Consider the following 27,958-nt stretch of genomic DNA (forward strand, 5'->3'; position numbering starts at 1 on the left):
TCACCTGAAAAGTGAAAAAAAAAATAAAAAGGTGTCATAGCATGCAGATAACAGGTGAATCAACATGCGCATATCAAGTAATACTCGCCATTAGAAGTGAAAATAAAAAAAAAACATTAATGAACTTAATAGTCAGACCCGTTCTTAATTTAAATGATACCAAATGATGAAAACAATATTTGCCTTTTGAAATGTCATGAGAAAAATCACGTGAATTATACGTAAGCACCAGTGGGAAATCATACACTATGAACATCAGCGTGAAATCAGAAGATTAAGAAAGAAAAAAATCTGTCTTTTTCACTTTATTTAATTTCCGTATGTCAGATTCAGTAAATACACTTTGTTAATAATATTACAGTCAAACAAAAGGTAACAGAAATTAATGAAGTATATATATATTACGGAGCTAATATTCGTTTGAAATAAATTCCAGTTTCCTAGCTACACAAAATGTAAACAAACAAACAATCCATCCACTTGAAAACAATAAGTATATAAAATCCTTAATCAGAAATGAATAATTTTATGATATGTGATAAGAATTTTATGCTAGAAAAACAGTCATCCTTCCCCAAACTTATAAAATTGCGCAAAACATCAAAGGGAGAATATCAGTCATGAAAAAGGTGAATATCGCGATTTGAAGTTCCCGCTCGCTGCCGTATATTAATAACTCATGAAAAACACACGACTTAGGATATGTGTGTCACAATGAATGAATCGTGAATGCTAAAAACATATAGTCACAGAAAAATCGTATAACCCAATGCTAAGTAATTAACAGTGTACCAAATGGACAGATAATCTAAGGAACGAAAGTCAAATAGCTTTTCAGGTTATTACAGAAATTTCGTTATTTCAAGATTGTGTTTTTGTGTGTGTGGGTGAGATAAAAATTCAACTATTTTGGAATATCTATTTGCATTAAGAAGAATCATTCCTGAAGACTGTACGTAAATTTAAATTATCATTAGAATTTCTAGACTACATACAAAAAAGTTATTGTAAGCATTTAACTCTCGTTTTTTTTTAATTTATTTTTAAAATACTGTTTGGTTTTTCTCTTCATAGTAAACTAAAAAAAACACCATTACCCAAACATTAGTAAGCAAGGTAACGTTAATTCAAAAAGAGGTTGTCATTTCCCAATAATCTTTTAATGATGTCACTTCCAACTGATAGTGATAACATTGGAGCAAAAAAAAATGTATGTTTGAGGGACACCAGCATATAATTAAATTATTAGAAAAGCCGAATCTACTCTAAGGTGGGAATTCTTAGAGTAGACTCGCCATCACGAATCTACTCTAAGAATTCCCACCCTTTAACAGGAAAGAAATTCCCCAAAACGTATTGGAATTTTTTTTAAACTTAAACATAACAATTGACAATTGTAATTTCAATAATCACTGCTCGTATATTTTGGTAAGCGTAATTGTAATACTGAATAGTTTTTTTTTATTCATAAGAATAATTATAGGGTACATATTAGAGTATCAACATGGATACATTAGTGACTTTTCATGTCTAATGTGGGTGGTGTGTGTGAGGCACACCATCATATAATTAAATTATTCAGAAAAACCTAATCACAGCCGCCATCATTACTCAACTCCAAGAATTCCCACCCTTTAACAGGAAAGAAATACCGGAAAATGTATTGGAAAATTAGTACAGCCATCTATAGACAACCAAAGACAAAACATGATGACAATGACGGATGTGTGTCAGCCTGGGAAAATTCCAAGATATCTTATCTCAAAATCATCTCCCACAATTCAATAGCCAAACCAAAACACCATGTGATATCACAGAGAGTGATATGTTCCGCAGAAATTTCCAAACACATAACATCACGATTCTTATCTCTAAATATCACCCACAATTCTCTAAGCGAACCAAACATACCACATGATGTCCCTGACAGATGAGGGCCCCAGCGAAATTCCAAACTCCATAAGAACAAACATTCACTTCATGATTCCTTATCTTATCTTGATCTGGTCAGGTTTCCCACCAATCACTATACGATTCCTTATACACTAATATATCTCCCTTTCCATTCAAAACAACATCACTTATTTACAACTAACAAATGACATCACTTATCTTCATCTGATAACAACAAACATTCACGTCACAATCCCTTATCTTATCTTGATCTTGATCTGGTCAGAAGTGACCACCATACTACTTTGCTGCAATAATGAGAAGGACTGTGACCTTCGGAGATAAAAGAGTTATCATTCTGTTGTATGAGACCCTGATCAGACCATATTTAGACTATTGTTCTCAGATTTGGTCCCCAGGGTGTGAAGGGGATAAATTAACTGTTGAAAGGGTACAGAGGCAGATAAAAAAATGGTTTCAGGACTGTACAATGTTAGTTATGAGGATCGGCTGAAGGAATGTAGACTGCATAGTTTGGTGGACAGAAGAAGGAGAGTCTATATGATTGAGACTTAAACTGTTGAGAGGTGGCTGCAGGGCTGACACTGGGGAGTTCTTTTGCTTGGTTGAACGGGAAGGAGTGATCACAAAAGACCATCCCTGTAAATTAGGAAAAGAAACTGAGAGAAAGAAGGTGAGGCATAGTTTCTTTGCATGGAAGGTGGTTGAACCGTGGAATGCATTGCCTGATAAAGTGGTGAGAGTGAGAACGGTCAATAAGTTTAAGGAGTGGTATGATAGACTTTGTGTTTCCTAGGAAGGCCCACCCGCGATGAGTTTCTTAACTCCTTGGAGGCCTAAATAATAATAATTGTACTTTTATGACAGACTTTTTACATTTCAGTGAATGTCTAAGGAAGGATATGATAGGCATTCTGTATATAGTGATTGGTATCAGCCTTTTTCTCAGGATACAGACCATGTCATGCCTAGATAATTTATATATCATTTGTTACTGAATTTATATTCAAAACAATTTTTTCTACCACTTGTTCCATCATCTGACGTGAGACCAGCAATTGGCTTGAAAAGGTTCTATGTTTGGTTTCTAGAACAAGGTTTCTGAATTATCCAAGTATTTCCCTAAGTGTGGCATTTAAACAGGCAGTCATAATCAAACTTTACTGCAGTTTTCTCTGCCAATTTATTCAAGTTTAATAGCATGTGAATATGCAGGTAGAAAATACATCATTAGTCTGGGTCCACTGCTTTACACACAGTGGTGACATCAAGCTACATTGTAGAGAACAGTTCATGTAGAGACATTGTAGAGAACAGTTCATGCATGCTTATCATCAATCAGACACTTGCTTTGCATATTAAAGTGTACACAGTTTCGTATTATTTAAGAAATAAACAAAATACCCACCTCTTCAAGATGCATAAATTGCTGAAGAGAAATACAGCTAATTATATTAAGTTATGTGTAGCCTAGAAAAACAGAATGCTCAGTTATGGTTTTCAATTATGGTTTAATGCTGTTATTCACCATCAACCAACTGATAGTTTTGTAAATAACAAAAATGAATTGTTTTATCTGAAATGGCATGAAAAGAACATTTGCAATGAATACTTCTAATGGAAATGCGTTTGGCTTCATGTGAAGTTTCAAAACTAATTGAAGAGAAAGGATGTCTGTATTGTATTGGCGAATGGTTAACATTCCTAGCACTAAAGTGTTGTTAGTGTCATGACAAGAAATAGCGGTGTATTTTAACGGTGTTATGAGAAGTGTTTTTTCCCCTTAATTATATAGTGTAGATTTGTATAAAGTGCTTTTGTGTGACAGCCAGATTGGATATAATTATTGCACTGTGGTATTGTGGTTCTAAGAGTGTTCATATCGATTGTTATTTTGATTAATGTTGAGGTGCCGTTAACGTTACAAAGATGGTGGCAGTGCCAGCAAAGAAGCGTATGCCAGCAGTTCGAAAGGTCTCAACTCAGATATCAAGTTTCTCCCTGGAATTTTTGCAGTAGATAAGATGCAACATTCATCCAAAATGCATTCATCCAAAAATGTTCCAAGATTTATGGAGCGTTAGGTCAAACGATGAAATGAAATATATTATGGTATGTGAGAAGTGTGATGAAAGCCTAGGACGTTCCAAAAACAAGAACAGTGTTGCCAAGAATAATTAGAAAATGAACGGGAGTGCTTGCGACAATAATAATAGAATTGAAGTGGAGGAGCTTAGACAAGAGTTAATGGAAATGAAGAGTCGGGTTAAATGTATGGAGGAGGAAATTGAACATTTAAAGAGCATAACTGATGTAAATGACAAGGAAGTTCAGAAAAAGCAAGTATCTAAAGATGATAGGGTTGCTTTATATAGCAATTCAATCTTTAAAAAGATGTGGTAAAAAATAAAGTACACAAGACATGTTTTACAGGTGGTACAATAAAACAAATATCAGATGATTTTGCATAGAAGGAAGAACAAGCATCAGAATTAGTGGTAGGCACAAATGACTTGAGACAAAGGGATTTTAAGAAGTTGTTGCAGGAAGTGAAGGATAATGGTATCATTTGGAAAGTGGTTAATTTGCTGGCAAGATATGATAGCAGTGAACTAAGAAGGAGAGCAATGATAATGAATAACAAGGTGGCTGAATTGTGTGCTGAGAGTTTTCCATTTATGAATCTATAAAATGAATTCGAAGGGAAGTGAGAATGGTTCAAAGCTAACAGAATGCAATTGAATGGGTTTGGTGTTGATCATTATGGAGCAATTGCTGTTCAATAAGAATGCACAGGATTCACATGAATTATTACCACTAAGAGTCAGAGGTTGAGAAGCAGGTTATAGAAGGATGGATACAAAGCTGAGGAAGTAATTATAGCAGAGCAAAAGTGATGCAGTGCAAAACAGTGGATGATAAGAATGGGAATGAAAATCAGAGTGAGGATCAGGAAAACGGGGATGGTCAGAATAAAGAGGGAAGTACACTATAGATGAGAGAGAGTAAAGAGTGATTGCGTTGATGGGATTGCCTCTAAGAATGGAAAACACCAAAATTCCAGAATCAAAAACTCAGAACATCAAAAAAAAAAAAAAAAAAAAAGAGAATCAAAAACTCATGCTCTTAATATCTTAAAACTGCACATTTATCACAAATATTTTGATCAGTTTTATATTAAGTGAAGTATTCTCAGATAGGAGGAAATCATCTCTGAACTAAGGAATACCAGCCCAATACAAACAAAACATCAAACTTCAAATGTTCATAAGATTATTTTTATGATAGGCAACTAGATAAAGGACTTTTTCACCCACTTAGCTACAATGTTAGACTATTGCCAGTAAGTAAGTGAAAAGTACTACAAATATACATAAAATTATTTCATATCTCATATGTACATACAAACAAACGATTCTTTTTATGTTAACAGAAAGCATTCTGCTAATAGAAAAGTATGTTTAAAATATACCTATAGCTTGTGTGTATTGAGCAGAATTCAAAGACATATTTAAGGAATATTAACCACCGAAATGGATAAAATATACTAAGAGTATACACTTTGTATTCATATTATTTCTATAATATCTAAATGTTATATGGATTTCAATGGATACTTGACATCCATAAATATCAAAATATATGCATGTCAAGGCTGGTATGGTAGTTAAATTACATGATGTACGAAACAACTGGTCATGTGCGATTAGTCTAAAATGGTTTGTAACATAAACAAAATGCTGAGTTTCTAATTAATGGTTTGCAGAGCAGATATCAAGTGGCACTTCTTTGTACTGAATCTGAAATTCACTAATGCTTTGTGTGTATATTATGTACTGTTTTATGATCACTTATGTTATTACATTCTAAGACAAATGCTTTAACACTTGTATGAGAATTTAACACAAGCAACAAAACTAGATATGGCATGAAAGGAATGGATACATGATGATACTGCTCAATTTTGTAAAAGGATACCACATGAAACTGTTCACAAATTGGAGTAAGCAGGATGAATGTGATGCAGGCAATATGGATGCCAAGAAATTATATTTTTGGTTTCATCCTTTATCCAAGGGTAAGCAAGACAAAGTTTGCTCATGAAGTAACTTCATGACAAGGAAAACAATATATAGACACTAACGACTTTGCATCAATTGCCTTAGTATCCCATGATGCAACGTATAATGTCATGCATTATGCCACTACCCAGACCAGTTTTGAACTTTATTGCGTTCTCATCAGGGGAAGCCAGACTCAGAACTGATACCAAGGTTGAAGTAATGCAGAAGTCATATTTAATAACATAAGTAATGCAGAAGATATATATATATATATATATAATATATATGAGTTGCCTTGTCATTAAGTTACTTCGTGCACAAACTTTGTTTGCTTACACTTGGATAAAGGATAATGTCTGGTGTTTGGCATTGTTTGCTGCGTTTCTGGTATTGTTTTATTAATGTTGAAGTGGTGATTGTTCGTTTCAGTAACTTTAAATGGTCAGATTATCTCTGGACCGAGGCGCGGCCCATGTTTCTTTTCCTCCAGTAATACATAATACCTTCCCCTATAAAACGCCAACAGAGACATCCTCATCATGCCACATTCATTAAAAAATTAACTGCAATTCCTAGTATAACGAACACAAAGAAGAGCACAATAAATACAATCTTACAACCACGGCACTAAAAAAATAAGTAAATAAAAAACTCCATTTATGAAAAGCGTGAAAAACCAATAACCATCCAAATAGACCTTTTAAAAAAACAAATCCGCATAACAGTTTCTTTTCTTTCGCTCGTTATGGCATAATGGTTCCGAATCTTCCGCTCGGTGGCGTAGCAGTTGACATAATAATGTACTTCCGTTCAAATCATACGGCCCACCATGCCACGTGATTTCGTTTGCGTAGCTAGTATCGGAGAGCAGGCTATAATCGTATGATCAAAAACCATTTTCAAGCCACGTCACGACACGACTGCACTGCTTACTGGCTTCTCAAGCGCAGTGAAATTCATTTTACACCTAAAGACATTCACGAAATGCTTGTGCTCACTATATAATGCAGATCTGCTTCCCGCCTGTAATGCGGAAGCAGATCTGCATTACAGGCGGGTGCCGTTTCGAAGTGTTAGTATAAGGTTTCATTCTTTCTTTAAATTTTTGTAAACGAATTAAGTAATAATAATTGCTAAGTCAGTATAATTGCTGCAAATTTAGTTACAAAAAGTTACAAATTTACAAAAAATTCTTTCCACATGATTATGACAAAAATAAAAATAAATAAATAAATTGCCATTTATTTGGGGTCGCCCATTTCAGCTTTGCAGGCGGGCGACGTCCAGCCTAGCGCTGGCACTGCTCACTATAGAGCCCAAAGCCGTATCCTGTTGGGCGTAAAGAGTAAATACACTGACCACTCCAGGAACCTGAATGAATGAAATGGACGAATATTATTTATTTAGGCAAATATTTACTGCAAATCAGCGTTTCCCAAAAAGTGTTCATTGCTAAAAAAAACTGCTTACTCGTTAATACTCTTTCCATTGCCGCTTCATATTTCCTTTATTATTATTATGGACACTTCCACGAAGTCTGTAGACTCATACTGGAGGTCCATTAACATTCCAAAAAGTGACAACGATAAAATAAAATGACAGAAATGTCTAATTATACAGAAAAGAACTCCGAGATCGTTACCTAAGTGATATCTGATACCATGGAAAAAAAAGCCACATATCTTTAATGGCAGTACAAATCTACTCGTTTAAATTCAGCAAACGGTGCATACAGACTTGGACAAGAAAAACCTCATTCGTTTCCAGCTTACTTCGAAGTGTTGGAAACGCAAATATAAGCAATATATTAATCCTCCATCTTTCTGCCTCTCACATCGAAAGAGGGGGGTTAGCATTAATTTCGTAACGCCCCTATACATGCTTAATGTTGTATTGTGAAAATAGGTAGCGCTACTTATGTTTTAACAGCTTGAAAGAACGTGGGAATTATATGAATAGCGACTAATCACAGTTCATCTGTAATACCTGTCAAGCATCCTAATTGCTACAGCACTATTCTATAGTGGACCAAGGATATTGAGGCAGCGGTAGCAACTGAACCCGAAATTCACGAAGTTTTCTCACTGGGAGTATCAGACCCTTGTCTTCTCGTTTTACTGTAGTAATATTAAAGATGCCAAGCAATTTTAAATAAAACTTGGTTATTTTTAATCCTATTTCCCAAGTAAGCAAACAGACAAGTAAGTTTTTGCGCCTGCACGTAGTGGAAGTCTTGGCGACTCCGCACGTAGTACAAGTCCGGACAACTCGTGGTAAAGGTGGAATAAGCTTTGATCACTATCCTTGGTATTTACCCTTAATGCAAAGCACATCCCCTAGCGGAGCTGTATGATGCTATACATTAAAGGAAAAGGCCACTACCTAGACCGGTTTCGACCTTTATTGAAGTCTCATCAGTGGGAGCCAGGCTTAAGAAATGCCAAAGTTTAAGTAATACAGAGCTTATAAATTTTAACTAAACAAGTTGCCACAAGGTGCCTTGACATTTTTAATTAATAAAGTCAAAGCACCTTGTGTCAACTAGATAAGAAGAACCTACAAATTCAAATACCAATCAGCAGTAATATTGCTGTCAACGCGGTTAGCCGAGTGGTTACGCGCTACGCAACCATATGCTTGGGAAAGCAGTGTCCTGCGCTCGATTCTCGTCGCTGAAGCGAGGAGCTAAAGATGTTTCTCAGACATAGCCAAGTTAGCCGGTCTTAGGCGTGGACCGCAGAGTTTTTCTCCCCAGTTTATCTGGGGTTTTTCCTCCCGCAAAGCAGGCAAACCGGTTTTAAGAACACAACCCCTCACAGACAATTACGCATGGTTGAGCGTGGGGGTAACGACCCTACTCCCGTAGTGAGCTATGAAACCCAAAAATGGGAGGCCAAGGCCCTACATAGTGCTGTAGTATCAAAGAAGAAGAAATAGTATTGCTAGTTAGCATTTGATATGAAGAACATATCAAATAAGTTGTTTATGTCAGCTAAGGAGGAGGTATAAGATCAATCCACCTTAAAATCCAAAGAAACTGATGCGTATCCCATTCTTAAAATAATTCGCGATTTTGTGAAATCTGAGATAGATGCGACTGTAAACGAGCTTACGTCTTCTTCTTCTTCCTTTTCCGTATTAGGCCGAATGGGCTGTTACGATTCGAAACCGGAACCGCCTCGAGAATAAAGTAGCTGGTCCTGTGACTCCCGGTGTGTCCTATATCTGGAGAAGCGTGTGTTCGCCGAGTCGGATTTACTTGTTCTGGAAGAAAATCCTGAGTTTCCGAGTGAAAAAGAATAAAAAAACTCCCTATGAGATCGGTTAACTCACCTTTAGTCAAAGGAGACGAGATGAAGGTTCCTCACGTCATGGACAGGCATAGATCCCAGGTCTTTCCAACCAAAACGCTTCGTCTATATCGACTGAGCTACAGAGACTCACAAGTTGAAGGTAAATTAAATTTGTGGCAAAATTTGAAATAATAAAAATCACTCAGTAAATAAAAAAAAAAAAAAAAAAAAGAAAATTAGACCGATTGCTAAATCCAAGCAATAATATTAAGATGAACATTTTAGTTGCAGCTGTGAGTCAGTACTTAAAAGCTAATTCAGAATATCAATTGAAAGGAAAATTTGAATCTGCTTCAAGGCTCAGAATTGAATACTTTCCCGTGAATATTTCAAAACGTCTTTCATTCCTCTTATGGAGCACAATTTCAAAAATCTCCTTTTTAATATGCTATGACGAATCAAATAATTAAAAATAAATTAAGAAAATTAGTTTTAAGAAAGCAAAAAAGTAAGAAAATTATTGTTTTCTTACTTTTCTATGACTTCAAGTATTTCTTTAAATTTGGGAATAGGAAATAGTCAGATGGGAGTCAGGGCTGCAAACAGGGTGGGTGAGGCAGACATTGAAAGCCCAAGTGGTGTATTGTCTGCTGGGTTTCAGGAGCAGTGTGAGCATGTGCTGCTCTGTTCTGTAAAAGCGACACTCCTCTGCTCAGTTTCCCGCGGCGTTTTTCTTCATTACCTTCTTCAGTTCTTCCTCTGCTGCTGAATAAACTGCTGCTGTAACAGTTTCGCCCTTGTTGAGGTACTTTAGAATAAATATTCCTATTGAATGCTCTTTGGCGGTAAGAACGCAGTGACATGGAGGAGTTTTCAATTACTATCTCCTAATTTAATAATATCCACAGTGGATATAAAAGTGAAATAAATCAGAACGTAACGTCGTATAATACAAATTCATGTATTATACGATATTATAAGAGTCATGAATTGTCATTAAACCTGGCAATTTTATTTTAAAAGACAAAATTATTTTCTTATTATTCACTCAGACGTCCACCCACACCACAAGTGTATATTAATAATAATCTATTTAACTTACGGTAGATATTAAGATGCCTTACCGATTTGAGTTAATCGACCGTGAGATGCGGTGATTAATACCCTTGGAGGGTAATGGATGGCAATGCTGTAGCCAATGAAGGTCTAACCGAGGCTCGGCTATTGCTGTTATCCTCCTGCCATGATCAGAGCTTTAATAGCTCATAAACACTTTATCCCTACACTGTCCTCTACAGATAACGGGGAAGATGAAAATTCTTGCTTCGCCCCCTTAAGCCAGTCCTTATAAGGACTATATAAGATGCCTTACACAAGTCTACTATGTCGATATGCCATCATCTCATCAAACTGGCTTCGTTTTTCTAGCTAATGTCAGTTTTTTTTTTTTTTTTTAACATTACACAATTTTAGTCTTTAAAATAAAACAAATTATTTATTTTGTTCTAAATGAAATAATAAAATTAAAAGAACTTAACGGTGTACACTTTCGAATATTTTTCACATCGTACTTGGCTCCCAGTTATACTAATATGCTTACATCATTAATACAAAGCCTTTCTATATTAGAGTACTACTTTCTTCATATTGAATCTGAAATCTTATTCCTTAAGAAAAAGAAGAAAATAGAAAGAGATCCCACCCCTTTGAAAGAGTTGTTAAAAAGAGTCTGAGAGAGAGAGAGAGAGAGAGAGAGAGAGAGAGAGAGAGAGAGAGAGAGAGAGAGAGAGAGAGAGAGAGAGAGAGAGAGAGATTGAGAGAGGGCGCTTTTTGATTAATCGATGTCCTTTTCGTCTCAGGGGATGCTTTTCTATTATTTAATTGAATTTCGTGCCTTGTTTGAGGTCACCCTTCCCACATCCTTATAACTCACCTTTCCTCGACATGCTGTGGGAAAGTTTCTTCGCGTCTTAAATGGTATTAAATCCAGGATTTTCCCACCAAAGGGTATTCTCAATACCGACGAAGCTAAGGAGAATTGGTTTGTGTAAGTGGATGGAAGTGTACACCGAAGGTTATAGAGGGTGGTGTGTTCGAAAAAGTAAATTCCACCCGCAGAAGACAAAACTGATGGATGGTCTGAGCATTCTCGAATATAAAGGGAGGTGAAGATCTTTCTTGCATGAAAGAAGACAGGACAGCGTTTCGGTAGAAGAGCAATTCAGTAGGTTGTCCTCACCGGCTTCAAGAAATAATGTGGACACCAATGAACGCAGGATTGGTTTTGTGGAGTCCGCTGGTTTATCAAGTCACAAAAATGTATGCAATTAGTGAAGACGAGACAATAACAGACTTCTTTAAACTAAATCATACGTGCGAATGTCGGTTGTATATGACTATGCCGAGCTCATTGTTATGGAGTGAGGTTTTTTAGATTATTAGAAAATTTGAGGGAGAAATTCTATACAGAAAACTATGATGGACACTTAAACAGTGGTCACATGAATTCGGCATTAAAACTGAAACTGGAATCGAATTTTTAGTTTTAATGTTGAATTCATTAAAGATTTAAGTTGTCTCTTAACTGACAACCCTGCTTTGAAGGTAAAAAATGAAATTTTTGAAGCCACTTCAGACCTGCAAGAGAGTTTAAGTCGATACCTAAGCAGATACAAGTAGATCAGTCGTGAAGATGCAACACGTGGAAAAATTGCTTAGAATTGGATGAAGGATTGAACAAAAATAAACGTTCTTGCATCTTTTAATTTAAGTTAATTAGATTCCTATTAAAGCTGGCTTATGGTCTTTTACGTTGATATCAAACCGAGTTCAGTTTCTTTATTATTTCACCAATCAGAGTGAAACAAACAAAATTCAAATACGACAATCAACTCAATTTGGGAAAAAATGAAACTTACAACAAATATGCAGGTTTTTTAGGATATGTTGATATTCGGTAAAAATCATTTATAAATCACTTACTGTGTCTTTAATATGCCATCACACATTGTGAGGATCACAGACATCACAACCTGCAGTGCAAGGCTTGCGTTGTCCTAAGAAAACTCACGTCGGAGTGTCCAACATAAATTCGCTTCGCTGTGCAGTTCGGTCTTATGAGGATTATTTGAAAGGTTTGCAAGTCTCCGAAGTTTGGAACTTTACCCACAGTCAATAGGTAAAAACCTTTTATTTCCGGTGACTGCAGCACAGGGTTTCGGCCAGTGTGCGCGGGGATTTTTTCTCGAAAACTGAGCAAATTACATTTCGGAAATAACAGACCAGCAAGCCGGCGAGCAGACAACAAAATCTCCGAATGTCTCCATTTGGCTTTTAGATATCTTGGAGTTAATTTTAAGAAATGCAAAAGCACTCCAATTGAAATATTGAGAGCGTATGTTTGTAATGGGACATTCAGATTCTAGTTGGATTTTTGCTGGTAAATGCAGTTCCTTCCTTGTCGGTCTCCATCCATTCCAGTGCTCCCTCATTCTTTGTGTTAGCCGTGCAGTGGCTTCATTGGAAGCACTGGGGTGATCTAACTCTAATAAGAGGATATGGGGACGTGGAGCTTCACAGTGACACATTCAAACCGTAACATCGTAACTGGGAATTATATTTCCTAACACATAATTATTTTGTCGAATGTTTTTCACTTGGTTATATTGTATTATAAATTGTGAAGATACCAAGAAATTGTATAGTTGGTTTAATCCTTTATCCAAGTGTAAGCAAATAAAGTTTGCCCCTGAAGTATCTTTCAGGACTGCGGCAACCAAGTGAAAAACTTTCAACAACTGTCTATCTCTAATCCAGGGAATTTTAATAATAAGGTGTGGCACCTTTTGGCAACTGGTATATGGTGATATGACTTCTGCATTACTTCCACCTTAGTATCACCACCTCTGGGTCTCTCTCCCACTGATGAGACCTCAATAAAGGTTGAAACCGGTCTGGATAGTGACCCTTCCCTTAATGCATTGCATTATATACATGTCCGCAAGGAGATATGCTTTGCATTATGGGACACTAAGGAAAGTGGTGTGAAGTCATACCACCTTTGCCACGAGTTGCCCCAGTCCTGCAAATACTTCAGGTGCAAACTTTGTTTGCTTACAATTGGATAATGGATTAAACCAAGTATATAATTTCTCGATATGTTTAATGCATAATTATTTTCTTATTAATCACTCCGATCGTCTACCCACACCAAAAGTGTATACTGATAATAACATATTTAATTTGCGGCATATGTTAAGATGCCTTACGGGCGCCCTTTTATACTTTTGTTGTTTATTGTTGCTTATTTGCAAACTCTGATAGAAGGTGTTCTTTTGTCGTATAATCCAATCGTGCAATGACGAGTGTGCATTTTGCGTTGTCATGGTAAGATTTCGATAAAATGGAGTGTTGTTTCGTCAGAAACTGTAGATGAATATAAAAGGAAGCTGACTACTGAATCGCATTTTGAAAATCTTAGATAAACGCGATTCGGAGTCTTCACTGATACGGTTGTGAACTTTCTTCTCTGCAGAACGTGGTAATTAAATATGATGGTTTTGAAGTGTAGCTGCTAGATTAACTAGCAGAGACGCGTTTATTTAAAGTCATTAAATTGCGGACTATACTGAATCTAAGAACATCAGCAAAGGTAAGTGGACGGTAATTGCAACGAGGGCGATTCGTTAGGCCTAACAGCCGATAGAATCGCCATTGTTAGCATATCTATTCCAGATACATTTATTTGCGTTTATACGCAAACTGTCAATAATGAATGTGTCAGATTTGGACGCCCTCACAGATTCGCTGGACGAAGAGCCAGCGCTCATACTTGTAAATAAACTTCAAAGGAAATTTAAGCTCAAATGGCCATCAAAATTGATAGATCCTGATACAATTATAGACTCTCTAGATAAAGGATTGGCTTTCAGCTTCATAAAGAAACTCCTTAAGAAGTTCGAGCGTGAATGGCCCGGCTTCCTGAATCTTTACTCTTCACCTGAGACTGACGATGATCCAAATGAAGACATTCCTCAAATGGAGGAAAATTTAAATCCAGTCACCTCTGAATCTACTCATTCAGATCAAGGAGAGAAGCACGTGCGTAAAAAACGCAAAACTCTCGCCTCGGAGTCAGCAAACGAAAATGGCATGGATGAAGATGCCCCCAACATAGATTCCTCTGCCTCCACCAATGAAAAGGTGCCTCCAGTCATTCTTAGGGAAAAACAGAGATGGACAGCCCTAAGAACCACCATGGCCAACCTGCAAATAAATTACTCCACTGCCAAGAACATAGAGGAGGCCATCAAAATTCAGCCCACTACAGTGTCTGACTATAGAAATCTAACCAAGGAGTTGGACACAAGAGGTATACAATACCATACCTTCACACTTACCTCGGAGAAAAATCTTAAAGTGGTACTCCGAGGAGTATCTGAAGACATTGAAACAGCTGAAATAGCTGCTGACCTCAACATGCAAGATCTGCCTACCATCAAAGTCAGTAGAATGTACAGATCTAACAAGACCCCTATGCCTCTAGTATTGGTAGAAATACACAACATCTATAAAGATATTTACAATTTGAAGACAATCTGTGGGCTCAAGATCTCACCAGAGCCATTTAGGAAGAGGGCCTCTTCTGGGCAATGCCATAGATGCCAAAAATTTGGTCATGCCCAGAAGTTGTGCAAAGCCCAATACAGATGTCTGAAATGTGGTGACACCCACCCCACATATACCTGCTCCAAGCCAAAAACCACCCCGGCTAAGTGTGCTAATTGTGGTGGCCCCCACCCTGCAAATTACAGAGGATGTATATGCCACCCAAAAAACAGACAAACTGAGTTAATCAGTCAGTCTAGCTCACTGACAGAAACGAAAGCCCCAGAAGCCCAAGTTCATCAGGCTCCTATTAGCTTGAACAAGATGACAGGTGTTCACCCACCATCAACTGAGCCCCCTAAGAAAATAAATCTTCAACACCAAACAAGAACATATGCTGATGTGGCCCGCCCCAAAAAAGCAATCCATGACCAGAATATGACAAATCCACATTCAAATATAACAGCCATCATCACCTCTTCTCTTGTAAATATGCTACAGGATTTCAGTAACGCAAATCCATCACTGAGCACTACAAAAAGTTTCTTGCAGCAAACACAGCTCATTTTATCTGCACTCTCCAATGCATAGGAAAAAATTTACCCCAGATTCTCTAATGATTATCTCATGGAATGCCAACGGCCTTAAAAATAAAATACTAGAAGTACAGGAATTCAATGACAGATATAATCCGGATATATTATTAATTAATGAAACTCACCTGAGACCTGCTGACAATCCTAAATTCAAAGGATATCAGCTCTACAGGAATGATAGACTGGATTACAGAGGTGGTGGCACCGCCATCCGCATCAAAAATCACATCAATCATCATTCTGTAGCCATTCCTACAACCACCAATCTCGAACTTACAGGTATCAATGTCATCACAAACTCTATCGGAAACATAAAAATATATTCTGCTTATAACCCACCATCAAAAACATTGCTGACCACAGATCTGGATGCTATCCTCGGCATTAAACTGCCGGTTATTATTGCAGGAGATTTTAACGCAAAACATCACGCCTGGAGCAGTAGGTCTATAAATAGGAATGGCCGCATCCTCTTTAACTACACAAGCTCAAATTGCGCAACTGTGGCTGGTCCCTCAGTGCCAACTCACCACAGTCCTACTGGCTCATCCGACGTCTTGGATATAGCTGTCCTTCAGAATGTTAACCTACAGTACTCCCTGGAATCATTGAATGAGTTATCATCAGACCACAATCCTATTCTGCTCCAACTGGGTTATCAGAGGGATCTTCCCCATTCGCCTCATACCTTCATTCCCTGGGAAAAACTATCCAAAATGCTTCCAAACTACATTGATCCCATCCCTCATATTAATTCCAAGGAAGAAATTGATTCTGCAGTCAATAAACTTACTGATCAAATCAACACAGCCATAGCATCTATCACCTCAAATTCAGTTGCCTTCAAGCCTAAAAGACTACCAGATGACATAATGAACTTAATCAGGGAGAAAAATAAAGCAAGAAAAAGATACCACAACACCAGAGCACCCCAAGACAAGAAATATCTCAACAAAATGAACAGTGCAGTGAGAGATGCACTTAAAGTCCATAGAAACAAACTATGGGAAGATAAATTAGCCTCCATATCACCTGGTGATCAATCCGTTTGGAAGTTCCTGAGAAACATCAAAAACAAAAACAAATCTCTTCCTCCTCTCAAATCTGACCTGAACATTGTTTACACAGATGCAGAAAAAGCCGAAACTATAGCTAAAAATTTAGAAAAACAGTGTAGCCCTTCATACAATAATCTAAATTTCAATCATATTTACAAAGTCCACCGCCACGTCAGACACGTGCTAAAACGGCCTGATACCTGTACTAGCCAACTCACACCTATTTCCCCAGCTGAAATTTATGACATTATAAAGAATTTAAAGAATAAAAAAGCTCCAGGGCCTGACGGCATCTCCAACAAAGTTATTAAACTGCTACCCCGAAAGGCCATCGTATATCTCACAGCAATAATAAATGCTATGTTCAGGTTTAAGTACTTCCCCTCTGCATGGAAGCTGGCTGACGTAGTTCCTATATACAAACCAGGCAAGGATCCTCAGCAGCCTCAAAGTTATCGTCCCATAAGTCTGATATCTAATCTAGGCAAAATAGCAGAAAAAGCTATCCTTTCCAGAATTCAACTTTCAGTAAAAAAATTAAACATCCTTCCTTCAGAACAGTTTGGTTTTCGCCAATTTCACAGTACCACCCAACAAATTCACAGACTAATAGAATTCATTATCACAAGTTATAATTGGCATCAATACACCGGGGCAGTTTTTCTTGATTTAGAGAAGGCGTTTGACAAGTTATGGCACTTTGGACTACTATACAAGTTGATTTTAGCTGGCATTCCATCAGATCTAGTTCAAATTATAAAGTCATTTCTTAGTGACAGACGAATGCAAGTCAAACTAAATGATATATTATCTACCCAACGACGCATCTTGGCAGGAGTTCCTCAAGGGTCCCTTCTGGCACTGATACTTTTCACGATTTACATGGCGGACATTCCGCACAATCCAATGTAATCCATCATTTCCCTATACGCAGACGACACAGCTATACTAGCCAGATCTATTAAACCTCACCTTGTCACCAAGAAACTGCAAGAAAATCTGCAGAGATTAGAGCACTGGTTCTCGGAATGGAGACTGCAAGTAAACCCTCAGAAGAGTATTGCCATGCTCTTCACTAAAAACTCAATACTCCCCAAAGATGATATCTTCCTATTTAATACCAAGATTCCCTGGAAAGCAGAAGCCAAATATCTGGGTGTACTGCTGGACAGAAAACTAACTTTCAGTTCACATATAAAAGCCTCATGTTCAAAAGCATCAAGAGTCATTGCACAGCTTTACCCTCTTATCAATAGGAATAGCAAGCTGGATACCAAAATAAAACTGCTCCTTTATCAACTGTTGATTCGACCCATTATCACTTACGCATCCCCAGCCTGGAGTCACACCTCAAGTACAAATATCCTCAAACTACAGAAAGTGCAAAACAAATGTCTCCGCATGATATTAAACGCACCATGGTACGTCAGAAATGTCCAACTTCACCGGGATACAAATATCCCCTACATCTATTCTTTCCTGCAGTCTTCAGCAGTGAAGTTCTTCTCAGTGTCCTCTTCACATCCAAATGAATTAGTGCAACAAGCAGCAAATTATGATGAAACAGACTTCTCAAAATATAGGAGACCGAAGGCCATCCTACTTCCAAATGAAGATCTCTGAATCGCACCCACTCAGGCAGAGCGCTTAGCTCATAAACTTTTCCTCACACAGTAATCCTTATCAGATAGCAGGGAATAAAAAAGCCTTTTGCTTCGCTCTTATAGTCAGCAACGTCTTGCGTCTTGCGAAGATGCCTTACACAAGTCTAGCTTCTACTGCTATCCAATCATCTCATCAAACTGACATCGTTTTTCTATGTAGTTATTTTTTTAAACATAACACAATTTAATTCTTTAAAACAAAACAAACTAATCATCTTAATTTTCCGCGCTGTTAGCCGAGTGGTTACGCGCTCTGCAATCATATGCCTGGGAAAGGAATGTCCTGCGTTCGATTATCGTCGCCGGTGGCGAATTCTCTATGTTTGCTATGCAAACTCATTAATCGAGAAAGAAATAATATTTATTTGTTAATGAATGCATGCATTTATAAGCATTCCATTTAGGCTTTTATTTTTGTAGACAGAAGACGTTTTAAGGTTGCGCGGCAATAATTGAGCTTTGCGTTGGGTACCGAAGGCCGACGCTAGTCAAGCTACCTTGGCTTGATTGGTTGTGGGAGCATCCGGTTCCTCGCTTCAGCACTGTGATTTCATGCGGCCGCATAGCCATTTCCGCTCCCTCCACGCCATCTCACCCTGTTGCTTAAGCACGGGCCATACGCAGTCAAAGTAGCTAAAGCCAGTGAGCTTCAGCCAGCCTTTACAAGTGTGCGTGTTCCTTGGGAACATTAAGTTGCAACCAACATTTTATGAAGATGTTATTGACCAGTTCGTAAAGAAGAACTGTAGGGTAGAATTTGTATTCAAGTACTTAAATTGAAAAAGATAGAATATCATTTGTAAAATAAATGCTGTATTTGTATTCATTAAATGTACATAAATTTCTAATATATAGTTTTAAATGGTCAGTACAGGTAACCCTCGTATAACATGGTACTTATACAACGCGGTTTCAATATAACGCGGTCTACAAATTGTAGTAACCCTTGTTCAACGCGGTTTTGACAAAAACACAGTCTAGAAATTGTAGTATTCCTTTATCTTTTCATGTATTTTTCACCGCGTGACTTAAAAATCAAATTTTATCTTCGTTAAATTTCTGTCTGCCCGTATCGCGCAGGTAGTTATAAGTAGCGAATTTATATTAGGGGAAACACCCTTCAGCACGCTTGTACGTAGCTGACGGGTTGTGTGCCATGGTGTGTCTTCCCGGGATTACTTTGAAATGTCACAGCATGCGTGACATTTCAAAGTAATAATAATAATAATAATAATAATACCTAGCTATTGTGTAAGATAACTTAAACATGCAAGTTATTGAACATGCAAGTTACTTCACTTAAACATGCAAGTTACTTCACTTAAACATGCAAGTTATTGAAGGATATCCCAACCAGTTATGTCATAACGAAAACATGGTTTTTATTATTATTATTTTTTATTGAGAAGTATGGAAACTGGGAGGAGTTGATTCTAATCACAATTAACAATCTTTTATAATTTTATTAATTGATTGCTATTATTGCATAAAGTATTTCTTTAATATTCAAAACGACTTACAGGGAAAAAAATCCCTTCGACTGTTTAAGAAAACGAAAAAGAAAGGGGGCGCTCGGGATTGAACCAAGGACCTCTCGATCTGCAGTCGAATGCTCTACCACTGAGCTACACCCCCACTCACTTGTCAGGCTTCCCATAATTTCAACCTTATGCACAGAATAACACACGCTGTTCATTGCGTAACGAAATATCAGTGAAAAGATTGCCACACTAAATTAACGGATTGGTAATATAACACACGTGAGCACAGGTAATGGGTGAACGAAGGTCAGTGGAACCAGAAACACTGTATAGGAAGGTCACGTAGCTTTTATCAAAATCCCCTCTCCCTTTTATAGAAACACCTAAGAAGGTTAAATCTCTGTTTGTGTTATGCAATGACAAACCGTGCATTAATTTGTTTGTTGCGACAAATTTTGTTGTTATTTACACTTTGGAAGGTAAAAACACAATACAGTGAGTCAATAATCAGACCATGAACTTGAGAATAATGTTTTTTTTTTTTTTTTTTTTTTTCAAAGCCAGTCACGAGGTTTCTCAATTATAATCATAAAAGGAAGAAAGAAAAAAAAACAATGAAGAAAGTTTGAATGCAAAATCCTAAATAGCAGACGAAATTGAATATCAAGAAGGAATGTGTTTTATGGCATCAAGTTCTTATTAGTTGGAGATATTTATTCGCGTGAGTTATTGAAGTGAGACTGTGAAGGAAGTCATCGGAATGAATCGTGAAATTTTAGTTCGTCTTAATGTTGATCCTTTATGATTCCAATAGGAATTTGGTTTAAGAAGAAAATTCGAAAGAGTGAGTGACACGGTGGGGATATCAAAACACCTCGCAGGAGACAAAGTGCCTTCCGAATTGAAGGCACGATTGAGACAACTCAAGTTATTATGTGGAAGATTAAACTGATAAAAATTAATTCAGAATGATTTATAAATATAAGTAACCTGAAGAAATTAAAAGAAACAGAGGGAAGAAAGAAGAAACAAATAAATCTCTTTTCTTTCTCATTAACATTCGTTTTTGGATATTGATCGCATATCCCTAACCACCCTTATCACCTAGAAGGGTTATTCGCCTCTTCAGAAGGATTTTTAAAATAATTTTTGAAAGAATATATATATATATTTTGCTTTGCCTTCGTTTGCTTTGAAGTGGAATTACAGCCGAAGCATCTAAGGCTATGAGGCATTGGATTAAAAACGTGTCTTCAGTGGGTGAGTTCTTTTTTAGCTTGGCTGTCTGCTTTGAGGGATGAAAATCGTACCACAAGCACTGACAGTTTTTAAGGACTTCTCTCTTAAGAACTATGTGTCCTCGTTTTGAAAAATCTCTTGAACTTTTCCCTCGTTTCTTAAAAACCGTCTTTTCAACAGCAGAGTAGAGGTTTTCCTCCCAATTACCATTGCTGCAGCATCACCGAAGAATGGATTTGGATAATCGAGACAAGGTATAAGAAAATCGAAGCTCAAAAGGTGTTTCGATTTTCTTATACCTTGTCTCGATGATCCAAATCCATTTTTTTACTCCTTTAGAACACCGAAAAGACCAAAGGAGTCATAAGACATAGAAGTCAGTTTTGTCTCCCTTTAGAAAAGGAGAGAGAGAAAAAAACGGACATCTCTCTCATTTTCTGCCTTGCTGAAGTGCACGTCTGAACCAAAGAAGAGGTTGGTATGAAATTCGACTTTTAAGGATCTTCAGAATCCAAGCCATTTCATAAAAAAAAAAATAATAATAATAAAATAACAAAGTGATCGCAAACCGTGATATTTACCGAATCACTGACAGGGGGAGAGGGGGCAAGGGAATATCTCCCTTGTTTTCATTAAAACAACGGTAGACCCCTCAAGGGAAGAACTTCCATCTATTCAGAGCCAACTATTGCGAAATGTAATTTCCCAACGTTTTGAATTTTTCCGCCAATGAAAGTGATCCGATCGAAAGGATAAACGGAAGGGCTAATTTCCTAGGGGGGGGGGGGTTAAATTGCTCAAAATTTTCGGGGATTCTAAATCTGAAATTTCATAAAATTCATGCACGGAAGGAAATACTTTTCGGCTTATTTTATTTATTATGAGTTTGTTTTATTTAATTTTTGTACTTATAGGAATGTTGAGAGGCTCATCCCTTCCTCTTTCTGTCGTTTACTGAGCATTTGCTTCCGTGGATGCGTGACAGCAACAGCTTAGCACAATCTGATCAAATATCGGCTTACATCGTCGTAAATTCTCATCAGTCGTAGTTACTCCACTCATTTGCACGCGCACTTTGGAACTCCCCATTAAGATGGACTGAAATTAATAATCAGCTTGTTCATTTTCAGTCGTGATTCTTGTCAACTGGATTCATATTTCGGTCGGCAACACTGCTCGGATTAGTGCTGTACTGAGTGCTTTTATTAGGTGCGAGATGCGATTATAAGACCCAACAGAAAAACATGTTCCAAAGGGTCATTCATTGCCGTCTCCTTGCATTTCTGGGCTGAAGCAGATTAGAAGATGACTTCGTGTGGTTGTTGTTGTTGTTATCGCGGTTACCTTGTGCTTCGTTCTGCTCAAAATAAAAGGGAACTGATATTGAGATTCCTTCGAAATCGCTCCGATTTCGACCTTACCTGGTGAAAATACGTGGAAAGAAATCAATGGACGCCATAGTGTGAGCAACAAATAGCTCACCTTAGCTGTTCGTTGCTCACAAACAGCTAAGGTGAGCAACGTATTGAAGTCCTAGACTGTTGTGAAGTAAAAGTCCGTTGACCTCACCCGACGCTCCAGTTCATCCCACACATGTTCAATATGGTTGAGATCCGGACTCTGTGAAGGCCAGTCAAGTGTGGTGACCTTCACAAACCACGAAGTTACGCTGCAGCACCTTATGACACCGTGCATTGTCTTGCTGAAAGAGACTATGTCAGTTCCGTAGAAACACCACAAAATAGGAAGCATTGCTTCGTCCAGAATGTCCGGGTACCTTTCGGAGTTTAATGTTCGTGGCACCACAGACAGAGGCCTGAGACCAAACCAAGAACAACAGGGTCATGCATTCACTCCGCCTCCTCTGAATTTCATAATTGACGTCCTGCACTCTGGTAAGATATGTTCAGCGGGCATGCATCCCACCCGTCCATTTGGTCGGTAGAGGGTGTAGCGTGACTCGTCGCTCCGTAACACAGCTTTCGACACGTTCTTTATACTTCCGAAGACGACGCTGCAAGTTTGTTCAGGTAATGTAGCCCTTGCATATTGCGGTCCTACTATGGAAGCCCAATGTTCTGATCCTCGGTTCTGAATGTCTGTGTGCAGACTCGTGTTCTAGTTGATGCCCGAAACTCCACATTCAATGTGTCCGCCGAACAGTAGCGATTTTTACATTTCCTTCGTTGTGTACCACAGTCATGTTCGGTAAATGTGATCTGTCGTTGTCGGTAAATGTGATCTGTGGGTGGCAGTTGGCTCCCTCAGCATCCATCTGAGTATTGTATCTCTGATTGAAATGGGATTGCCCAATTTGTCAACAATTTGCAAAAGAGACAATTTGCCTGTCAGATGTCATCCTATGACATCGCCTCTTTTAAACTAACTCCATCAGTTCCTTTCTTGCAACAATTTTACCCGGAATGAGTTGCACTGACTTGGGAGCATCGTTTTGCTCCAATTGATCATCCACAAAAGAGTAACTCTTTACACGGCATGATGTGCCTTGTGCCCATGTGTTCGTTGACTTCTTTCCAAGCAGTGTATGTGTATAGCCGATGCCTAATATGCACCGTTAGTTGCGTGTTGTTGGTTCATTCCATTTATTAAAGGAATGTCTGATATTTTGTTAATGGGAATAATTCAGTTAATATGGGAATGATGGTAGTCATTTCGAACGAGATTTATTTTGGATTTGAACCAGTAATGATGGATTTCTTATTTAATTCTTCTTGAACAAGAAGAGAAATAATAATAATAAAAAAAATAGATTTCTTGTTTGTCTATAAAATATATAATAAAATCAATTTATTGATTTTATATCGCAGTAATGTTAAAATTCTACACAAAGGATTCATCGCAAAACTCACTTTTTTGAAAATATTCATCTGCTGTACTCGCACTGGCGAAAGGTTATTTGCAACGTCGGGGAGGCTTAGAATATTTTTTCTGTTCTTATCAATTTTATATATTTGCATTTTTAATATATTTCTTATAATCTGCTCTAGAGACCAAACGTGGAAAATTTTCAATCCATTCCATCATGTTTAATTAAATTAATCCGAAATTGCACGAAGGGATCAAAGCCACTCGATTAGATTGTAAAGAAGATAAAATCATAATTCCAAGAAGACGGAACGGCAGTCAAAGTATGTTTGCTGCCTGAAATTGATGCCATACGTGTTTGAGGATGTCTTGAGGAAGAGGATGATAATTTCCTCCCGCAGTGAAAGAGCACCATTGTATTTGCTGCAGGAGGGAACTGGCAGGTTTTCGGAATTGTCTTCCCACCCACAAATTCAAACAGCAATTAGTAGTGCAGTTCTACAGCGTTTCATGGGTGGGAGTGTAATTAAATTGTCTCAGTTTAAAAGAAAATCCAATTGTTACGTTACTAGAATACTATAACTACCCCCGTCAGTTTTTTTTTAAGACTTTCCAAAAATTTAAGAAAAAATTCACAATTTTTGAAAAAACAATTAAAGAAAAAATCATTTATTCTTAGCACTTTGAAGTAATCTACCATACTGAGATGGTTATGCTCTTGTATCTATTCCAAGTGCGTGGCAAATATTGTAAGTCTGCTCTGTCATTCAGAGGAAACGTAGAGGAAGCCCACAATAATTTCTCAGATAAATAAAGCCAGCAGCACTCCCCAGTGGCGCAATTGGTTAGCGCGCGGTACTTATAAGACAGTACTTGTGAGTGATGCCGAGGTTGTGAGTTCGAGCCTCACCTGGGGAAGAATTTTCTTTTCCCATTAATTTCCGAAGATATTTCTTGCAGAGATCGCTAACATCAATTTAATTACATCAAGCCAGCATAAAATGAATATGCGCACGTGGGGTCCAACCAATGACACGGTTAAACTGTGTGTTATTTAAGGTTAGAGCTACTGAAACTCGCTCGAAGTGGGAAGATATGAAGAAGAAATAACAAGTAGAATTTGTTCTTTCCTTCTTTTTAAGACACTTACGACTAACTAAAGGAATTTAGTTTCAACAGAATAAATATTCGTATCTTTCTTCTTTCCCCTAATTTAAGAAACACAGTTGATATAAAAGTGAAATAAATCAAACCAAAACGTCCTCTAATTCCAATTCGTGAACTATGAATTGACATTAAACCGGTTATATCACATTAAAGAACAAAATAATTTTCTTACTATGCACTGAAATGTCCACCCACACCAGAAGTGTGTAATAATCATAATCTATTTAATTTACGGTAGATGTTAAGATGCCGTGCACAAATCTAGATTTTACTGCATTTATTGTTATCCAATTACATCATCAAACTGACTTCGACTTACCAGCTAAAGCATTTTTAACCTACATAATTTTGTCTTTAGAATAAAACAAACTAATTATTTTGTTTTGAAATGAAATAATAAAATTAAAAAAAAAAAAAAATCGAAACAGTGCAAACCTTCGCAATTTTATCCACTTTCTACTTGGCTCCCAGTTACATTAATATGCTTACATGATTAATACAAAGCCTTTCTATCTTATAATACTACTTTCTTCATATTGCAAGAACTATCATATCGACAGGGTAAAACCAATTCCGTACAGCGGCTCATACGACCTCTATTCTACATTGCGTGGAGGGTAACTACTTCCCTTCCGAAAATAATAAAACTTGAAAAATTCACGTCCCAATGTTATTCCGGAATAACTCTTTTGCCGTTCAAACTTCGAAATCTTGCATCGCATGATTTCTTCCCGAAATATTTGAATTCGACCCCATTTCAAACAATCTTGATTTTCAACGTGCAATTTGCAACCAATCGTTTTTCATTCTGCATCTTGCACTCGAGGACCAATAGAAAATTAGAACTGTGTGTGTGTGTGTTTGTGTGGACATGGATTAAAAGAGGATAAATTTATTGATGTTATCCTTGAATAATAATAATAATAATGATTATTTTTTTTCCGTAAAAGACAGTTAAATGTGCGAGGATTAAGATAAGCAATTCAACAGATTAATGAAATATATAAAAACAGGATGTTGGACAGTTTCTGCTTTATTAGAGAATTCCATGTCAGTAGCAGGGTGGTCACTAGTGACAAGATCAAGATAAGATAAGGAATAGTGACGTGATTGGTTGTTCATTTTGATGAAGTCATTGTGTGTGACGTCATGAGTTTGGAATTTTCCTATGGGCATATGTGTCAATGGCTTCAGTTCTTGTGTTTTGGTTCGCGTATGGAATTATGGGTGATGGTAGAGATAAGGATTCGTGTTGTGATTGGTGCGGCACTTCTGACCAGATCAAGATCAAGATGAGATAAGGAATCGTGTCGTGGGTGTGTGTTGTTATCAAATGTAGATAAGTGACGGTATTTGTTAGTTGTAAATAAGTGACGTTATTGTTTTGAAGGAAAGGGAGATCTATTAGGTAAGGAATCATGGCGTGATTGGTGGGACACTTTTAACCAGATCAAGATAAGATAAGGAATCGCGACGTGTATGTGTGTTGTTTTCAGATGAAGATAAGTGACGGTATTTGTTAGTTGTAAATAAGTGACGTAATTGTTTTTTGTAAATAAGTGACATTATTGTTTTGAATGGAAAAGGAAGATATTAGTGGATAAAGATTCGTGTCGTGATTGGTGGGATATTATGAACAAAATAGGGGTAGGGTGAAAGGGGGAAGTGACGTCAGTGTCTTGGATGTATATTGTTATGAGTTGTAGATAAGTAAATAGTTTGCATATGTCATTACAGGTGATGGATAATGATAAGATAAATTTTGGAATGTTTGGTTTTCGCTTGTGGCCCTCATCTGTCAGGGATATCACGTGGTGTGTTTGGTTCACTTAAAGCATTGTGTGTGATGTTTAGAGATAAGGAATCGTGACGTTTTTTGTGTTTGAAAATTTCTGGGGAACATATATCTCTCAGTGATATCACATGGTGTTTTGGTTTGCCTATGGAATTGTGGGCAATGTTTTTGAGATAAGCTATCTTGGAATTTTCCCAGGGTGACACACATCCTTCATTGTCATCATGTTTTGTCTTTGGTTATCTATAGATGGCTGCACTAATTTTCCAATACATTTTGGGGTATTTCTTTCCTGTTAAAGGGTGGGAATTCTTAGAGTAGATTCGTGATGGTGGCAGTGTTTTGGCTTTTCTGAATAATTTAATTATAATTTGGTGTCCCTCAAACATACACTTTTTTTGCTCCGATGTTATCACTAGCAGTTGGAGGTGACATCACTAAAAGATTATTGGCAAATGACAACCTCTTTTCGAATTTAATTGTTTACTAATGTTTGGGTAATGGTGTTTTTTTTAGCTTACATGAAGAGAAAAATCCAAACGGTATTTTAAAAAAAAATTAAAAATAAACGGGGACTTAAAAGCTTACAATAACTTTTTTGTATGTAGTCTAGAAATTCTAATGATAATTTAAATTTACTTAGTCTTTCCAGAATGATTCTTCTTAATGCAAATAGATATTCCAAAATAGTTGAATTTTTATCCATCCCACAACACATAAAAACACAATCTTGAAAGAATGAAATTTCTGTAATAACCTGAACAACTATTTGACTTTTGTTCCTTAGATTTTCTATCCATTTGGTACACTGTTAATTCCTTAGCATTGGGTCATGATGTGTTTTTATTCCCAAGGTGATGAGTGTGACCTCAAACTGGCTTTTTCTGACTAATATATCAGCCAGCGATCGGTAAACGCTCACACAGAACAATATTTCTGTAAATAACTAGAAATTATAGTTAACTACATCGTTTAGATTTCCACCCGTTTGGTTCCGTTGGAGATGACTTATTAATTTCCGTCTTAGTTTTCAACCTCTATCACACTATGGAACTGTTTATATTAATCACATCCTGTAATATGTGAGTTGCGGTATTGTTCAAAAGGTATCATTTTCCCACGGTTGGATGTTTCTCAAATACTTACATACGACTAAGTGATTAGCACTCACATGATTGTGATGATACATATCCTAAAATTATTCATTTCCGATTAAGGATTTTATATACTTTTTGTTTTCAAGTAGATGGCTTG

General features: G+C 37.1%; 2 non-coding genes across 2 annotated transcripts; one reads left to right on the plus strand and one right to left on the minus strand.

The window, feature by feature from the left end:
- Positions 1-19,759: 19,759 nt before the first annotated feature.
- TRNAC-GCA (transfer RNA cysteine (anticodon GCA)) lies at positions 19,760-19,831 on the minus strand. Its single transcript has one exon. It is a non-coding gene; the product is annotated as a tRNA-Cys (tRNA).
- A 4,737-nt stretch (positions 19,832-24,568) lies between these two features.
- TRNAI-UAU (transfer RNA isoleucine (anticodon UAU)) lies at positions 24,569-24,660 on the plus strand. The gene is given in 2 exon segments: positions 24,569-24,606; positions 24,625-24,660. It is a non-coding gene; the product is annotated as a tRNA-Ile (tRNA).
- The last annotated feature ends 3,298 nt before the right edge of the window (positions 24,661-27,958 follow it).

Source organism: Typopeltis vanoorti, chromosome 6 (assembly GCF_054136105.1).
Source record: "Typopeltis vanoorti isolate ZY-2024b chromosome 6, IOZ_Tvanoo_1.0, whole genome shotgun sequence".
Classification (NCBI taxonomy): Eukaryota; Metazoa; Arthropoda; class Arachnida; order Uropygi; family Thelyphonidae; genus Typopeltis; species Typopeltis vanoorti.